Genomic DNA, 19,176 nt, shown 5'->3' on the forward strand with positions numbered 1-19,176 from the left:
GGAAGTTTAAGCAAAATCTGCCATCCGGTTAAAGAGGAGTTTGCGTTCACAAAATTTCTACATAGTATATAGTGAAAAAATCAACAAAGGGCCATAATTCTGTTAAATTTTGGTTGCAGCAAATATTCCTTCATTAAGGTTGTTCATCTCTGGAAGTTTAAGCAAAATCTGCCATCCGGTTTAAGAGGAGTTGCTTTCACAAAATTTCTACATAGTATATAGTAAAAAAATCAACAAAGGGCCATAATTCTGTTAAATTTTGGTCGCAGCAAAAATTCTTTCCTTAACTACCATCTACACATTAAGGTTGTTCATCCCTGTAAGTTTAAGCAAAATCTGCCGTCCGGTTTAAGAGGAGTTGCGTTCACAAGATTTTGGGACGAAACTGACAAGTGCAACGTTATATGCTCCCACATTGTGGGGGCATAAAAATAATCTTATTTTACTTACATGTTAAACTGTCAAATCCTCTTTTGTGCCAGGCAGTATCTACTGAATTGGACATACCACTGCTGGTTTTACAGGGAAATTTCGGGCAAAGTCTTAATCTGCTGTGAGGTTTTTCAAGATGTGGACCACTTCTGATTTGTTTTCAAACCTTTGACTGTCTGTGAGAACTGTAATTGTAAAAAAATATTTCAAAAATATTTTCTGTAATTTAAAATTCATCTTTAAACGTAATATTGACAAATATTGAGAAACTACACCAATGAATTGACAATAACTAATTTATAATTAATGTAACACAATGTTCATATTAGAATTAGTTTTGTTAATTATTATTATATTATTAATGCTGATTGCACGACTTTTTCCTGACCAATTTTAGTAATCACTTTTATGAAATAATTCGGACTGCATATCGATTATTCATCACATGAAGACACATCAAATTGTTTCTATTGAAGACGACCCCAAAATAGCATTACAAAATTATCACAGTATTATCATTTAATTGCTACACCATGATTATAAATATATATAAAAAACCTCATAGATTTCAACTTACAGTTTAAATAGCAATTTTTGTTTGATGTATTGTTTGAGGATTGTTCATCACAATTGTAATAAATCTGACCATTCACTGTCATTTGTAACTGTAGCATCTGACTGAAGAATAGACCTTGAAAAAAAAAAAAATACATATGTACAAACAGTATATGGAGAGATATTCATATATTGAAGCAACAGACATAACACAAACAGTTCAACAACACCAGTCAGTTTTGCATAGTCCTTTACTTTCGTAAATAAACAAAATACAGAAAACAAACTACCAGTACTCACTTTAGTGCTGGCGAGGCATCTGGCAAAGGACATCCTCCAAGATCTTGTCAATAAGATCTTCCATGATGTTGTGTTCTGATACCATTGATTCTTCATGATGCACATCCCTTAAAAAGAATGCATGTATTTAATAAGAATTTTAGTCTTAAACCAATGAAGGTAAAATATGATAAACAAGATCAACAAGGAAAGGCGACGTTCAATGAACGCAACCCCCATATGACCCAGCAACAAGTACCAATGGCAAGGAGCCCAGGCGGACCCAGTTTGTCATGTAGAAATAAGTACTTTTTTAAAAAACAATTACACATTCATGTTATTTTGAAAAAAGAAATATGTACATGAATATAGAGTAACATGCAAAAACAACAAAGCCATTGTTTAAAAATTCTTTTCTCATATATATATGGATTGTATAATATTCTTTGGTTCCCTTAACCACGAGTATACCAGCAATATAGGATTATACCATGATAAGCTGCATAGACATAATAATTACAAAATAATTTTCAAATTCTTCCAATTCAATTACATTTTATTTCGAAAGTATCATTGTAAATGTGTCTTACTCAATTTCCTTGTTCTTTCGCAGCAGATTCTGTCGACATAGACAGATAGAAGCCACTGTCTCAATGATATTTCCAACATGTCTCTCCATTTCTTTTCATGTTTTTATTTCCAATTGTTGGTATATTGAGTGTTGACAACAAATTGTTGACCCTCCCCTCACCGGCCCACCTACACTATCAATCATTGCTGTAAGAAAATGAAAAGAAACAAATTATTTCATTTAAGTATACAAATATTTTGTCAAAAAAAACTTCACATGGATTGTAATTTACATAACCGTGATAATAACACATTGCATAAATTTATATAGAGCTATTTTTAGCTGCCTCATGTACATTGTATGTTGAATATTACTGTGACTGTGGGTATTGGCAGCCTAGTGTAAACTGTGTCTTTTATATAATGTACATGTAGGATTCTGTAATGTCTTAATAAAAATTGCATTGTTGCAAGATTTAATTTAGCAACGTTTTATCATTTGTTTTTCAAATTTCTCAGTGACTTTGGGGAAATTAAAACAGTTCAGAGGGAAGTTTATAAAAAAATTCACAATAGGAAGTGGCTAGCTGTACAGGCCCGTACGGCTAGCCAAAAGTTCTAGCCGTACGTGAGTCATGTACGACTAGCCAGGACACACTGTATTGGCTAGCCGTACGGCACTTTTCAAAATTAAATGGAGTACGTGAGTCACGTACGGCTAGAACTTTTGGCTAGCCGTACGGGCCCGTACGGCTAGCCACTTCCTTCACAATAAGGAGTAGTGTTTTACAGCTCAACACAAACAAGATACATGTATTCTGTACAATAAATTAATTATTTATAAATCTGAAACATAAATTTGGTCCGCATAATTTTACATCATTGGAAGACAAGTAGATAAACACTGATAAATGTATATTCATTTTGGTTAGCTTAAGGTCTTCAGCGTACCCGTTTATATACTATGACATGACATGAACGCTGAAGATAACCCCGTAGGGAAAGTCCACCAATAATCGTGCCAGGAATCTGACACGCTCGTATTTATTCATCGAACATGCCATGAAGTAAAGTGAAGCATACCTTGATAAAACTATATATAATCTGTTGTTAATCTAAAGTATGATGCAATACATTAATCGCTTACCTGGTCCTAATTTTGTGTTGACAACGAAACATGGCATTCCAACTTTCCCAGGTCTTCAATCTACTACTACTAGAGTCTGTGTTTTTCCATAGGGAACACAATTCACATGACCGCATAATTTCTGTGTTTCGACATTTCACATACAAATATCCAGACACACCCTGTTTAAATTCACCTAACATGTTGTCAAAAGTTAATGGTAGCCTTCTGGTCCAAGTCTACATTTTTTACAAAATCTTAGGGTTGACCGTAATACGCCAAACTCAAGTCTCAACGATTCTTCTTCCCTTTTTCCAACCCTCATTATCAACCGATTTAGGAAGAGTTGATGTTTTGTAGAGCTGGTTTGGTTGACCCGTAATACTGGTTACCTGCACTATAGTTATGTTCTATAATTAAGTCGCAATACTAGGGTTTTCTGCATCTTTTTACACTTTTTTGAATCGACCGAGCGTATCACGCCTGTAAGACGCCATGTTAGATATCTACGGAAATTACGTCATTTTCTTGGGGAATACTACCACGTGACCGGGGATATCCGCTATTATTAGAATTCCGACTTTATACGTAACGAAGTTCGTTACGATAAATCGCGAGATATGGCGGTAATTGTCGAAGATTGCCGATTACATTATGGGTCTTCTACCTTATAATTTTTTAACTGTTATTGTGAACTACAATACCCTCCATGATACATATGATGTTTCAATTTGATAACTCTTAGGCAAAAAATAAAAATATGTTTGTTTCCACTTCCCGACCCATTAAAATAGGGTTGGGTAGGTAGGTAGGTAGATAGGTTATATATAGCACGGATTTATATAACAATATAAATCCGTGATATAGGTAGGTACATGAAGGACTTTTTTTATATGTGCATTATAATATAATTCCTTGGCAAAATAGTTATTTACTGAACAAAGTTGATTAACTTTCAGAACTGATGTGTTTGTGGCGATTATCTGGCAAACTTGTTTTTATAGAAAAGTTTCTGGTGAACTTTCAGTGAATATTTTTTTTCATAGAAAGATTCTGGCAATCTCTGGCAAATTAGTTTTCCACTGAAAGTTTCTGGCAAACTTTTGGCGAACTACTTAATATTCTGGTGAATTTGCCGCAAATTCGCCAGATGTTTGCTACAGAGTTGCCACTAGTGGCGATATCTGGCAAACTCTTGACACAGTGTTTCGGCGAACTAAAAGGTTTGCAGCGAATTTGCGGCAAAGTTCCGGCGAGTTTACGGCAAACCTTTCCTTTTGGTACGGGTAATGTTATGATTATGCATTACAGAATTTAGAGTTGGATACATTTGAAACAAAAAAAAATCATTTCAAATTTCACTACATTTACTTTCCATAAAAAACACAAATTTGAATTAAAACATCGGTAACATTTTGCTGAACCATTACTGTAACAATAAAAATGCTTAAAGTTTTAGAGGCAAAAGATAATAATGAAATCTACTCAGAGTGTTGAAGAACGTCTTCAAGATAATGTGCCAAGGGTGCATCTGGAAAACCTAAATGATTGTGTCCTCATCTCAATGCAATACAAGCCCAGCTGTTGGTGTAACATGGAAAAAATCACCATTTTGTGTTAGAAATTTGACACTTTCTTCTATTCTAAAAAATTATAGAGCAGCATAAATTATAAATCCTGTATAGATGTCTTGCTACGCAAAACAAATAGGCCATATTCTACCGTTGCCTCAAAATTCTTTATAAATTATTTTGTGACCTACAGGTCAGACCACCTAATGCTTTGTTATACGGTCAGTATGTCTTAAATCATCATCAACAAACTCCGGACTGTTCATCAAATGGCATCTTGTCTTATTACCAAAAACAACCCCTCCATTTAAACACATTAAAACGTTGTATAGAATCTCCATTGTTTTACCTATTGGAAATCGGATACAGTAGGGACAAACTCCAGTAAACGTTAAGAACAAGCTACAGAAGAATGTACATGTACACAAAACTAAAACTTAAAAGTCTCAAATTAATTATACAAAATATGTATTTCTGATATGTAAACAATATGAGATTTGTTACCGCAGCCTCATTTCGTTCTTTAGAAATATGTGACTATTTAAGTATAGATGGCGGTCTGTTTCATAATATTATTATAAATCACGTTGAAAATAATTAAATAGTATGTTTATATGCAAATAGTTTTAAATAGTCATTATCTAGATTTGTATAATTGTTGAAATTTCATTTAATGTCGAGTATTCTTTCTTAATGTTTATAACTATGATATAAATTTGTTGATATTAACGCATTTGAACATGTTATAAATATAAAAAAGGCACTTAATAAATTTTGTGTAATGATAGATTTAGCTTTTGTTTTCGACCGTTTTTTACCAGTTACAAGAAAAATATGTGTTTGTAAAACTTTGGGAGCGATGTGTGTTCCACTCACACAAAAAAGTATGTAAATTGTCGTCACGTAGTAATAAGCTATTACTGATATACAGGTAAGCATTCAAATAAAATCTCAAAGACATTGGTAATCATATCAACTGTTACAGTTTCGTTATTTTCTCATCATCAATAAATATCAATAAATCATGAGGAATAACCCGCGGCTGAACGTATCCAAAATTCATATAAGCTTTCTGATTTAAATAAGTCATTTTAAAAGTGCAGTCTTAAAACCATAGTTTCAATGTAATTGGAGATAAGGAAAAACAGCATTTCTCAAATTGTCCGGTAGCATGTAATGCACATGAATAGTACTCACATGAACACTAGTGTGTTCCAAATTAAGATTAAGTTCAGGATGTATTTGAATTTGGAATCAGGATGAACATATGACTTTGATTTCTTTATTTTACAAACAATTTTAATGTTTTCTTTATTTGAATAAGCCAAATTTCACTTTCTTATAGACTTTGTAATTCTGATTTGCCTTAATAGATGACCAGAATGTGTCAATATTATGAAATAATGCACGGAGGGAAACATGTTAAGGTCTTCCTCAGTAAAGCAGGAAAGTCGCCACAAAGCCTTTTAAAGTGTTGATGTGACGTAAACATAGGCTATATTTATATTTGATAAAATTGTTTTTTGTTGTTGTTTTAGCACAAATCGGATTATTGTATATCTTAGTCACAGAAGTTAAAAATAGAACTGACAATGCGTAATGTTTTCAAATATTCCCAGAAATAAATAAAAAGATCTTGAGCTTTTTTATGTATGGCTTTTTCAGATTGGACTAAACCAACATTGTTTATCACCTTCTGCGTAGCGGAAAGGGGATTATAGGAATGGCCTACGTCTGTCAGCATCCGTCCGTAACACTTTCGTGTCCGCTCAATAACTTTTTAACCCCTGATTTTTTTCTAAAATGACTTGGGCAAAAGTGATCACCATAATGAGACAATATGCAGAGCGCAATAATTGGGTTGCTACCCCCAAGGTGAAGGTCACACTTTAAGGTCAAATGTTAAAAGTTTTCATTTAATAATAAAAAGTCTACATTTCATGTCCGCTCCTAACTTTATTAACCCTGAAAAGTTTTGAAATAACTTGGCACAACGGATCACCATTATGACACGACGTGCAGTGCGCAATAATTGGGTTGCTACCTAAAAGGTCAAGGTCACATTTTAAAGTCAAATGTTAAAAAGTCTACATTTCGTGTCCGCTCCAACATTTTAACAACTGAAATTTTTAAAAAATATCTTGGCACAATTGATAACCAGTATAAGAACATGTGCAGAGCGCAACAATTGGGTGGCTACACCAAAGGTCAAGGTCAAATGTATTAAAATCTACATTTCGTGTCCTCTCCATAACTTTTAAACCTATGAAATTTGGTTTAAATAGCTAGGCACAATTGATCACCATTATGAGACGATGTGCAGATCGCAATAATTGAATTGCTACCCCAAAGGTCAGGGTCACACTTACAGGTCATATGTTAGAAAGTCTATATTTCGTGTCTGTCTCTAATTTTTAAACCTCTGAAATGATTTTAAGATAACTTGGCAGAAATGAAACATTATTACACCATTGGCAGAGCACAATAATCAAGTCACAACCCTGAAGGTCAGGGTCACACTCAACGGTTCAATGTAAAAAACATCTTTTTTCATGTCTGCTCTATAATTTATTGACAATTCAAAGGTTCTGAAAATACTTAGCACGAATGATCCCCACCACGACACAATCTACAGACCTCAACATCCAGGTTGCTGCAACCAAGGTCAAGGTTATATGTTCTCCATAACTTTTTGACTTTATGGAAGATTTTAAATAACTTGGCACAAATAATCACTATCGTGAGACTATATCGTTATGACACAACATCAAGGTCATGGTTGGTAAAAGGTCAAGAAGTACACATTTATGTTCCTTGCGAAGCCCCGGAGTAAACTTTCTTTACACAGTGCAAATATAGGAAAACATAAAAATATTCTTCTCCATAACTGCAGGACCTAGTATAGAATACTATTAAATTTGCTAAAAATCACGACCCTGTGGTCAAATTCTCCAAAACCGATGCCTATAGCTAATTATTTCCGTTGTAGCCTTGTATAGACCAGTACAAATTTATTCAAATAAAAGTTTAACCCACCCCTAGGGTCAACTTATTTCATATGGAGAAACATGGGAAAAATTATATTTTTTTCCAAAACCAAATGCCCAGATCTTAGATTTTGGGTTAAAAGCTTTGTCAAAAAGACCTTAATTTTTTTTTCAAATCTTGACAATCTGGTCAAAGTTGGCCTAACCCCAGGAGTCATTATACTTTGTGTAATAAAGAAAAGGCTTTGAAAACTTTCTTCTCCATAAATAAAATGCTTTGATATTTAAGTGTGAAGTATTCATTCTATGACCATATCAATTTATGTCACGATATAATACACAACTACTAAACTTGGTTAAGTCGTGATCCGTTTGATTATAACTACCTTTCCCAAGGGTCAATTGATTTACATAGTCTAAGTTATACGTATATAAAATCTTTTATAAAATCATCCCTTTGACCCCATTGTTTAGAGCATGTGAAACAATTTCTAGAGGACTTTTACCATGTCTTCAAATCATGACGGGGCCTTGGTTATACGCCAATTTCAACACTTCTTTGTTGATAGCTTAAAGGTCGTTTAAACTATCTGACTTTCATGGATAAATAACCAGAAGAGTAATGACCAATTTCTACTAAGCTACTAAGCTACGGTACTACTTTTTTTGATAGACAAATGACCGTAAAACTCAATGTCCGAGATCAATTGTTGTCTGTGGAACAAGAGACGCCTACACTCTCGGGGAACATAAACTGGCCCTGCCTAGATGTCGATTTTTATATAAAAATCTCTTTATGTCAGAAACCACAATGCAAGACCATTTGGCAGGAAGACTTGTCTTGTGTTCTTCTTTGATTGTTCAAATCATAGCCCCACTGGTATAAGGTGACGTAGAATTTAAGACCTGGTGACCTACTTTCTTGTTTTTGAAGCTAAAGAAATTTGGATAACAGATACAATATGACATGCCAGCTGACCTGAATCTGTTCTAGTGATCTATTTGTATTTTAATGCAGAATTATACACTGAGATCAGTTGACCTAATGCAAGTTAGAGTTTCATAATACAAGCTACAACCAAAAAGTTTGAACTCAACAATAAATTCGATTTTCATTAAAATTTGATATTGGTTGGCCTAGAATATGAACTAGTGACTTACTTATTTCTCGTTTTAGATACAATAAAGTCTTAAATGTTTACCCTATGTACAGTTTCAAACATTTGATAAGTTTATATATATTTCTACCTTAAGACTGCCTTTTACTTATTATTATCACCATTAATTACCCTCCCAAACATAACAACATGCACATTTGACATGACCTTTTTCTATGTATAGCCAGTTTGAAAAAAACAAATGCATGATGTAAATTCTTGAAATAAATTTATTCATCTAATTTCAAAAATATCGACTGTTATCTGTGTTGATAATTTGCTAGAATTAAATGTGACTTCTCTTTTTAATGTTACATTTTTTTAAATTTGTTACCATGGCATTGTGCACAGATTATTTATCCTCAAGTTTGTGTAATTCTTATCAACATGCTTAAAATGCTAAAAGTTTAAAGTGTCATACGTTTCAGGTGTGTCTTTCATTTTACTTCTCCGTTGTCATGGCAACAGAACATGTTGAATATTGATAAACAAAATATCAGTATAACTTTCTTAATACTTATAATTAGGTACATGCCAAAGTGCAATACATGTTGAATATTCATAGTTTTAATTATCATAACAAACCAGTTAACAAAATACTGAGACTTAGTTTTCGTTACCCCACCCACTTTAAGAATATCAGAATCCACATTCTTTTACAATAAAGACAAAAAATAAGGATGATATTAGTATGATATTGTTCAAGTCTTTGTAGTATATGGTAAAAATATTTATTTACACCGCTATGCCTTAGCTGGTAGGAAAAAATGTCAGCCCCATATCAATTTTTGATAATTTTTTCATGCATTTTTTAGCAAATTTATCTATGAAATTCAGAGAATATGAAAAAATAATGTAAATGCCTCCATTTTCATATTGTTCCACTAGGATGTGAAGTTCTTACACCGTTTATACTAAAATAAATACAAAAAAGAACTAATTTTATCAGATAAAATGTGTATTAACCATTTTTCAATAATTTGGCGGCCATCTTGGCGGCCATCTTGGATTTCTCAAAACGTACCATGATTTGACATGTCTACCCAAATTTTCTTGTAAATTTCAAACATTTAGCTTAACATTGGTATAACATTTATCCATGGACCTTTTTTGCACACAAAAGGTCCACAGGGACTGTACTACCGAGATATTATCCTGTGTTAAATTAAATTATATATAATGCACTCGTGAGCATTTCATACTTTTGTATTACATTTTGTGAAAAGATTAAATATTTGATTTTAATGGCTAGCTTGTTTCCCTTATAGTTTCCCGATTAGTTAAGATAATTGTACCAAAGTAAAGGTATAAGATATGCATGAAATATGTTTTTCAATAATAATGGAATTATAATCAATACAGTTTTTAATAAAGAATTGAAATAACATTTTAGAAGATTTAATTTCATTCAAAAATATTTATCGTTTTCGGTAAAAAACAATCGAGTGTATCCTTTGGACAAGATATAAGTCCAACGTTAGAAAGAACAAAACAAACACTTTTATGTAAATAATGATATCTTTAATACTTTTACAAAAAATGAATATTGAAAATTAAGAGGTTGTTTAAAAGGTGCAGATTTATTATACAAAAAAAATGTATAAGATAATGAAGTTTGAGAGCTGATAATAGAAATGAGCTTCACGACACCCTTCATCAACATATCTTAACATATTTAAATGTCTATCATTTACATTTATGCATATTCGGAGTTAATAAGATTGATTAACAATATAATTGAAGGAAAAGTGAATTGCCCAAAATAAAAAAAGCAATAATTAAGAATTAAAAACGAAATAAATTAAATAAAAAGAATACTGAAACCTGAAATGAAAAATAGAGCAAAGAATAAAATATGTAGTGTTTAGACTGATAAAAGTGTATATATCTTTCTTTATATCGCTACCGACTTAACATAACACACTTTCAATTGTATCAAATTGTCACTCTCAATTTACTAGTGATACAATTTTATAATGGCAATGTATTTTGAGGTACTGGTAAATAGGTCACACAGCATATGTTTATTAATTAAGAAATATATGGATTTTAAGTACTGAACAAAAGTAATATTGCAAGCGTATTTTTATTTTTTAACAGTTTACCGAAGTGGGCACAATAGTTACAAATATTTTAAATTAATGGTGTTTTTTTTAAATGTTTGTGTTTTCTTACCATGTTAAATATACTTGAAATTAAATAAACATTTGCTAACTAAAGTATAAGGATAAAATGAACAAGGAGGATGAAGCAATTTATTTAAGGAACTGAAATGTGTTCGAAAAACCATACAACTTAAAATTGGACTTCTTACAAATATCAGCTGCGGCACTCAAACAGTATGATATGCAAAAAATGATTAATACATATAATCAGAAACAAATTGAATTTCGTATTTTGTGCTATCGTTTTTTAAATAAATGTTAAATACAAACTTACTACTGTCGCAAATTTTCTATTTCAATACTAAATTAGCTATATAGGTCATTTATATAGTCTTACATTTGATAAATTTATTATCATTGTAAAAATATTTGTAATACTTAATTCTTTAAGTTTATTCGATATTTTTTGTAAAATATTTATTAACTTTTATTATTCATCATCTCCTGACCTGCGTTTTATATTGCTGTAGAAGACAAACTAATTAAATTTGTATAGCTTTAGAAAACTTCTCTTTGTGTTTTTTCAACTTACGTAAAATAATCTTCGGTCATGTTTTTGAGTCTCTTTTTCCTTTCTTCATTTTCTCCATCGTTCAGAATGCCCACATTTAAAAAACAGGACATTAAAGTAAGATATTATATATCATCAATTGAAACATACCATGTTCCAGATCCAAAACAATACTCATTGTTCCGTTTCTCTTCTTTATTTGATTTTTTATCGTTAATCGTTCATGATACAATGACCTTCTGTTATGTTGTTTTTTCAAGGTATGTTTTGCTGCTGTTCTCCTCATAGAACATAAACTTTACTATGAATTTATGCAAAACTAAAATCAGTTTTAATTTTGACTAGAATTTATATCCTCCTATATCCATCTGTGTAAGCTTTTGCTCTATATCAATAATAATTCCTCTAAATTTAACTATTTAATATTATCTTTTTTTTTCAATACAATATATTATTCACAGCATTTGCATTACAATCTTAAAACGAAAAAGTTTATTATTCATGTTTCTACCAACTTGTTTTTGCAATTTTCTTAAAGGAATATATCCATTAATTCAAAACTCTTTTGTACCTTTCTCTCATAACTTCAAAAACACCTCTCTTCTTGTCATCACCTTTCCCAATAACTACAATACTACTTTCTTTGTGTAACATTTGACTTAACTTTGTCATTTGTACTTACATACTTGTTACATTGTGTATTGATTTATTATTTCACAACTTTCTTAACAAACGTTAAAGTCGTCAATACACTTTATATTTCTAACTGCTTAATCACAAGTTTGAAACATAATTTACACTAAATCAGCTTCTTTCTAAGTGAACGGCATTTGTGTTTTTAAATAAAAGGAAAAATTACTAGTAAAGTACATTACAATCGCTCACTCAGATACTTGAAAAAATAATTCCGTTGTCCATTTAGCACAAATGTACGAGTATATTGCTGATTTATCCAAATTCACCCATTCAGTAGTAATATTACTTCCATGTAGTTTATTTCAAAGACCTGTTTATAAAGGATAAAGTATTTCGACTGATATATCTTTCTTTTAATCAGCATGGTTATTTGGAAACTGTTTTCTTTTCTCGGTGAGCGTATAGTGAAATTCTCTACATTGCTATCACAGCCGATACTCTTTTAACTGCTACAGCGTATAGCATGTTTATTCCACCGTATCGATGCTTATATAATTAATGCGAAAAAAACCGTTTGACTTTTATATTTAATTTCTCCTAGACCTGCATGACGAGTGATATATGATTCAATTATTTCATATAAATCTTGCACTATTTCTTAGTTATTGAATTCAGGAATTCAATCAGAGTAATAGTAAACGATACTGTTGAAGCTTTTCATTGCTCATATTCAAGTTCATAGCAAATACAAGATTGTTTTTATTGTTTGAATTACTTTTTATTACTTTTAAGTACTTATATTGCCTTTGTATATCTTTATTGTCTCGCCTTGAACGTCGTAGTCGAATTTTTTCTCCTGAAGTTTATAATTAGGCATACTGGAGTTTCAACAAGAGAAGATGCTCCATTTTGTTCAGTGTGCAATGAATACTTAAATGTCAACCATTTCCTTCTTGAATGCCATGATTGTACATGTTCGTGATAGATTTTATCGGGTCAATTCACTTATAGAACTTTTTATCTAACTTCTATCAAAACCCTGATCCATTTATTGGAGGAAAATAAACTTGAAGTCTATGATTTAAATAACTGAATTGTACCGCCTTTTTTTAGGTCCATTAGTTTTATGTTCGGCCCGGTATGATCAGTTATGTGTCAGTGTCGCCGATAACCACCTCCCCCTCCCCCCCCAAAAAAAATCATGAACATATATTTTTGTTCACCGTTTTTTTAATATTTACTTACTTTTGCTTAATTGTTATTCTTACATTAGAGATTGTGTTTGCTGCATATTCGAAACAAGAGAAATAAAAAAAAATGTTTTTTTTTAATTCTTAAGACATTACCTGTATAAAAGACGCGTTTCCTGTTGGTACCATTATATTTCTTAAAAGTGTTTGGTATACTAACCCCTTTCCCATTGCGTTACAAATGTTAGACCAGTACAAAATAGCTTGCCAAAGCTGGTCCTTTTCGAACGTATTATGCCAGGTGATGCTGCAAGGCCTAGACAGAACTAGAATTTAGAACTAATGCAATTTAGGCCCATAATAAGTTTTGTTTAACCCCTTAAATTGCGAAAACATTCAAACCGAATTGTAATTTAAAATAAATTTCAGAATTGTTTTTTATCAACATTTTTCCATTTTGGGGGATTGATGGGAAACCCAGTTCTTCCAAATAAAAAAAAAAATAAAAAAAAAAGTATTTTGGATAGAAAAATTACTTTGATTTTAACCTTTATCTGTTTTTATTTTGGGACGTGCCCCCGACTTAAAAAAAGGGTGGGAAAAAGTACGTGTTTTCCTTTTACCCGGTGGGAAAAAAAAACAGTTTTTCCCTAAAACCCCAAAACAAAAAAAAACCCCAAAAAAAATTTTCCCCAAAAAGGGGTTTTCCCTAATAGGGAACAAAAGAAAGAGTTAATTTCTTTTATATCCGATGTTCCCTTTATGCCTAAAAACATACTAATTGTACAGAGCTATAGAGTTGTTTTGTTCTGTATTAAACATTTCTTTTCTTTTTACGTAATACCTTTTTGGTTTTGGGTTTTTCTAAAAACACAAAGGAAATTTAGGTCATATGGCACAGAAACAGAAAAGATGATTCTAGCTAACCTTGGGTGTTTCAAAGCAACGCCATGGTTCAAAGCCACCTCACCTGGAGTGAAGGGATGCATAGACTTCAATAATTCGAGCCAATTTAGTCGCCTCTCTAAATCACGTAGAGATAAACAGTGGCTCCAATTCCGATGTCTCAACCCTTAAATTCAACCCCTCAGCCACAATAGAATTTATTGAATCTAATTCTTCTTACAAGATATGAAACAAAAAAGGCATCATTAGATGGTTCAAAATATAGACTTTTCATAAACACATATAATTTTTTATAGGTTTGACCAGCATTAAAGACTGAAATTGCAACATGGAAGTTGACTTTATGATATATGACGTGAAATGTATGAAATGAAACTCAAGACTGTTAAACTGTTTGACGCAGATGTGTTTATTTGGGAACCCAAATGTTTTCTACGTTCTTGCTAAAAAAATATGGTGGGCGGAACTTCATTATTATATTTAGTATTTTAAATTCTTACTTTTGAAAGTTATTGGTTTTTCACGATAACAACTTCTATAGGCATTGATTGAATCAAGGAAATATCAATTAATTTATACTGACTATTAAAGGTTACATGTTAAAATAAACAAACTTTCTTTAAAGCTTACTTTTATCCACCGATAGTCCATTTAATGACACCAGGTACATACGATTGCATTTACCTATTTTCAAGAGAATATTAATGATAGGTGAAAAAAGTTTGTTCGGAAGTTGTAAATCACACCGAAAGTCAAAACACAGTCATTCCAGCATAAGAATGCCTTAAATCACATGCTTTTCTTCTGAAGATTTAATGTATTTTAAGCCAGTTCTAGGGACGTGCTTTGTTCAGAATTAAAAGATTTATGAACCGAGTCCGCATGTTTTATTATACTGTTATCATTAATCTCTAGGTGTATCTGTCTTATTTAGAATATCAGAGACTCGTATATATTGATATAAATATGATGAATATTTCCATAATCATTTTCCCAAATGAAATCACTTTGTGATGCTTATAAATCATCTACATATTAAAGTTCAACAACTAAGGCGGTATAAGGGCGCGTTGACAGTATCTAATGTCGAGGAATACACGGAATTGTAGAATCTACGTTATTGTCGGCCTTAAATGACCAGGTTTAACACTTTTACACTTTATGAAATTAAAAAAGGAAAATTTCTCATACTCCGATAAATAATTTACAGCTCAAACTAAGATTTATTATTCACAGCTTCAATATACATGATCAATACAGCTAGTTTCCTTTTCGCACTTACCATATACATTGTCACCTCTTTACAAATAATGGCTTTATAACATAGCAAAGGTGATAGTTATTCACATAATCTGAGCACTTTTACTCGTTAAAACACAAGATTTTCTCAACTGAAAAAAAGAAAAAAGAAAAAAATGATGACTCTTTTTTTAATTATATAAAATGTGGATTATATAAAATCCTTTTTTGAAATATTATAAAGGTATAACCTTTTCTTGTACAATATGCAAATTATGCTTGAAAATAACAATTACATGTATGTAAATGGATTCAAACCAAGCATTCAAACATATCTTATGCATGTTAACTTTGTTTGCAACTTATATCAGATTAATTATTTGATACTAATAAATCATCTAGCAGTATCATGAGGTTTGTACTCATATTAATTACAGCAATTCCAGCATCTTTGATATTAGAAAGTTAGAAACTGAGCTTTTTTATCTAAAATTATTAAAGTAGTTATACACAAGTATTCACCATTTCTCGTTTTTACACGTGTATGTATTTTGGCAAATAGGTGTCGATGCTTAAAGTCACGCAGATTTTATACACAGTAGTTTTAGTTGACAGATCTAAGCGAAAAATATAAATACATGTATTACCAAAATCAGCACACAATAACGCAAAATTTAGTTAAAGCGATACACAAGTAGTAACTGCTTACTTGAAAACATACATACAAGACATGTCAACGAGAAACGTGTTTGATGTTTTAAGCGAGACCAATTGTCTTCAAACTTTGGCCGTGCTTGATTGACAATTGGCAGTGATCAGGCTATCTCTATAACAATATAATGATTGACTTGAAGCACATAAGATGTGCATGTCAGCGTACGTAAAGATCGCTGGACGTTTAATAATTTCTCATAAATGTAGCAAGATGTAATCACATTAGTACTTTGACTTCAATACAAAGTACTTTGTCACTGTAACTGTAATTATGGCCAATAAAGCAGAAGCAACAGATGGTGCTGCTAAAGGGCCAATGAAAATTTTTCCGATTTTACTTTTTGGGGAAAAGGGGGTTGGTTGTTTATGGGATTTGTAATGGTCCTTTATAGATCATGTATACACATGTCTAACTGAAGGAGTTCTTATAAATGTATTTTTGGCAGTTTGAAAAGAAAAAATTAATTAGTATGTGAAGATTGAGAATTACTCACAAATAAAGTTTTGAGGAAATGTAAATTGGTATACTTATACATGACAAGCGTCTTGTAATCAAACGGCTGCTTTGATATTGCCTTTTATTGTCTTACATTACGCGACACTCATTTAAAGAAAGCTGGAATATGTAAAAGGATTTAACAGGCATTTTTGACTTTTGAAAAATAAAGGCAATAAATTATCACACCCAATTAAATAATCTAATTGATTGTAGAATAAACTTATATTGCAACACGTGTGATATCTTTTATAATTTAGAATAATAAAATTGAGTAGTGTTAGAAACACCTGCTACTTACGTTTGAAAACATATAAATATGCTAGATACGATAAATATAATATTTTATTGAACTTGACCATAATCCATGTCCTGAAGTAATATTGAAATTTCTGCTTGTTTAATGGTTACATTGGTGCATTCAATAGTGATAATTTCAAATTAAAGTGACTTGGTTAAAAATTTATGTATGATAAATAAACAAAAAAACAAGGCATTCAAAATGATTCATTGGTTAGAACCATAATCAAAATTATGAAAAGTCAATTTGTGAAATTTATCATATTTGATTTTCATAAGAAGTAACTTTCATAATGGTTTACCCAAATCCCAAGTCTATTTATAAACATAATATAATATCAAGTTGTTTTTGTTTAGAAAAAAACGCTTAAAGTTATGAAACAAACCTTATTGTTTGTATGTTTTTTAAAGTTCTTAAAGAATTTATTGTACGCTGCACTACTTTAAGTTAATTTCTCTGTGTATTTCTAGTGAAATTTACCATGACTATTAATGTCACAAATGTATAATTTGTTAGTAAAATTAGACTTAAACAAATGTAAATGATGCTGAGAAAAATAAATATAAAGTTTACTTATTATACCTTAGGTTCTAACCCTTCAGTGGAATATTTTGTCATGCATGTGTAAATGTATTGTCTCAAATCTAAATGAACAAGCTCCGACTTACACTAAATACACTCTATAAGTATTGCTCATAAGCAAAGTTAGACAAAGGTGTTGGTTATTATTAGGCATCCGTATTAAAAGACCCATTATATCAATAGAAATGCTTTTGTTTTTATTTTTCAGAAAGCTTTTTATTTTAAAGTCCCCTTATATTATTTAAAATATTACGTACAGACCAATTTCCTGAACCATCTTTTGCTGTCGTGCCTTTTGGAAATTTGTATTGTTACAGTGATATTGCATTTTGTATGGAAGTCAAAATACTACTTAATTTACATTTTTCTATTTTTATGACAAATATTTCACATTCGGCGCCACTTTCGTTAGGTGATAAACATATGACAATTTCTTAACAATTATTTAAACGTTATAAACCTTATAATGATACTGTCCAAACCCTGAACCTTAAACTGATATAGTTTTATTTTTAAAAATGATATAGGCAAACCATAAAATGATATAGTCAAACCCTAAAATGATATAGTCTAACCCTAAAATGATATAGTCGAACCTTAAAATGATATAGTCCAAACCTAAAAATAATATAATCGAACCCTGAAATGATATTGTCGAACCTTTAAATGATACTGTCCAATCCTAAACATTATATAGTCTTACTTAAAAATGATAAAGTCGAACCTTAAAATGATACTCTCCAATCCTTAACATGATATACTCGAACCTTAAATGATACAGTCAAACCTTATAATGATACTGTCCAATCCTTAAAATGATATAGTCGAACCTTAAAATTTATATATATAAACTTCTGGCAAATGCTTATTTAGTTTCGTGTAACACATTTCCATTACAGATAGTTCGAAAGTGTGAAGAAAAAGAAGCAAACAAAACAAATCAAGTGTCATCATCGGGCGGGGCAACGTTTTTCTAAAGCCAACAAATAAACAGTTTAAACAAATCTTTAATACAAAAAATAAAGAATAAAAAGGTTTCGTATTTTATTTTAATAGGTCTGTCTAGTCACACTTGTAGTTTTGTCAAAGAATGAATCCTTTCCATGAAATTGACAAAGTTAAGAAAATGTAATAGAAATTCAATCATTTGAAGGGCAAGGTCATTTAAAGGTCTATTGCCATATCTAAATTATTACATATTATGTCTGTTTGGTCACAAATGCTGTTTTGCCCACGTATTAATCAAATTCGTACATGATTAACACAATTATAACAACTTTACCAAAATTCAATACTTTGACCTTGACGGGCAAGGTCAATTAAAGCTGAAGCTTAAGGTCAGTTCAACCTTGTCCAAGGTCTTGTCCAAAAGGTGTTTTTGTATAAGTATGAAAAAAATCCATTGATTTATAAAGTTGCAGCCAATTATAGCAATAATCAGTGAAAATTAAATGATACTACCTTCAAGGTCAAAGTCAAGTTCATACATGAGTCGAGGTCAATTTTGGTTGGATTTACATGTCTTTTGAGAGTCCTGACCTAAAATATGTTGTGTCTAAATATGAAGTTAATCCATTCCATAAATACCAAAGATAAGGACAGTTACAAAATAAATAAATAAATAAATAAATATATAAAAACAAGAGAATTTTATTAATTTGCTCTTAACACTCAAGGTCAATTTAAGGTATGACAATCCTAATGCAATGGTGCATTAACTCCGCTTTGAAGAGTATTCAAATAGGCTAGAACTACTGTT

At 31.2% G+C, this 19,176-nt stretch overlaps 1 long non-coding RNA gene across 1 annotated transcript; it reads right to left on the reverse strand.

Annotated features, from left to right (window-relative positions):
• Positions 1-1,060: 1,060 nt before the first annotated feature.
• Positions 1,061-3,542, reverse strand: LOC132744146 (uncharacterized). Its single transcript, XR_009627657.1, has 3 exons — positions 1,857-3,542; positions 1,288-1,394; positions 1,061-1,123 (listed from the first exon to the last, which is right to left on the reverse strand). It is a non-coding gene; the product is annotated as an uncharacterized LOC132744146 (long non-coding RNA).
• Between the last annotated feature and the right edge of the window lie 15,634 nt (positions 3,543-19,176).

This window comes from Ruditapes philippinarum, unplaced genomic scaffold (genome assembly GCF_026571515.1).
Source record: "Ruditapes philippinarum isolate M1 unplaced genomic scaffold, ASM2657151v2 ctg3904_1_1_1_1, whole genome shotgun sequence".
Classification (NCBI taxonomy): Eukaryota; Metazoa; Mollusca; class Bivalvia; order Venerida; family Veneridae; genus Ruditapes; species Ruditapes philippinarum.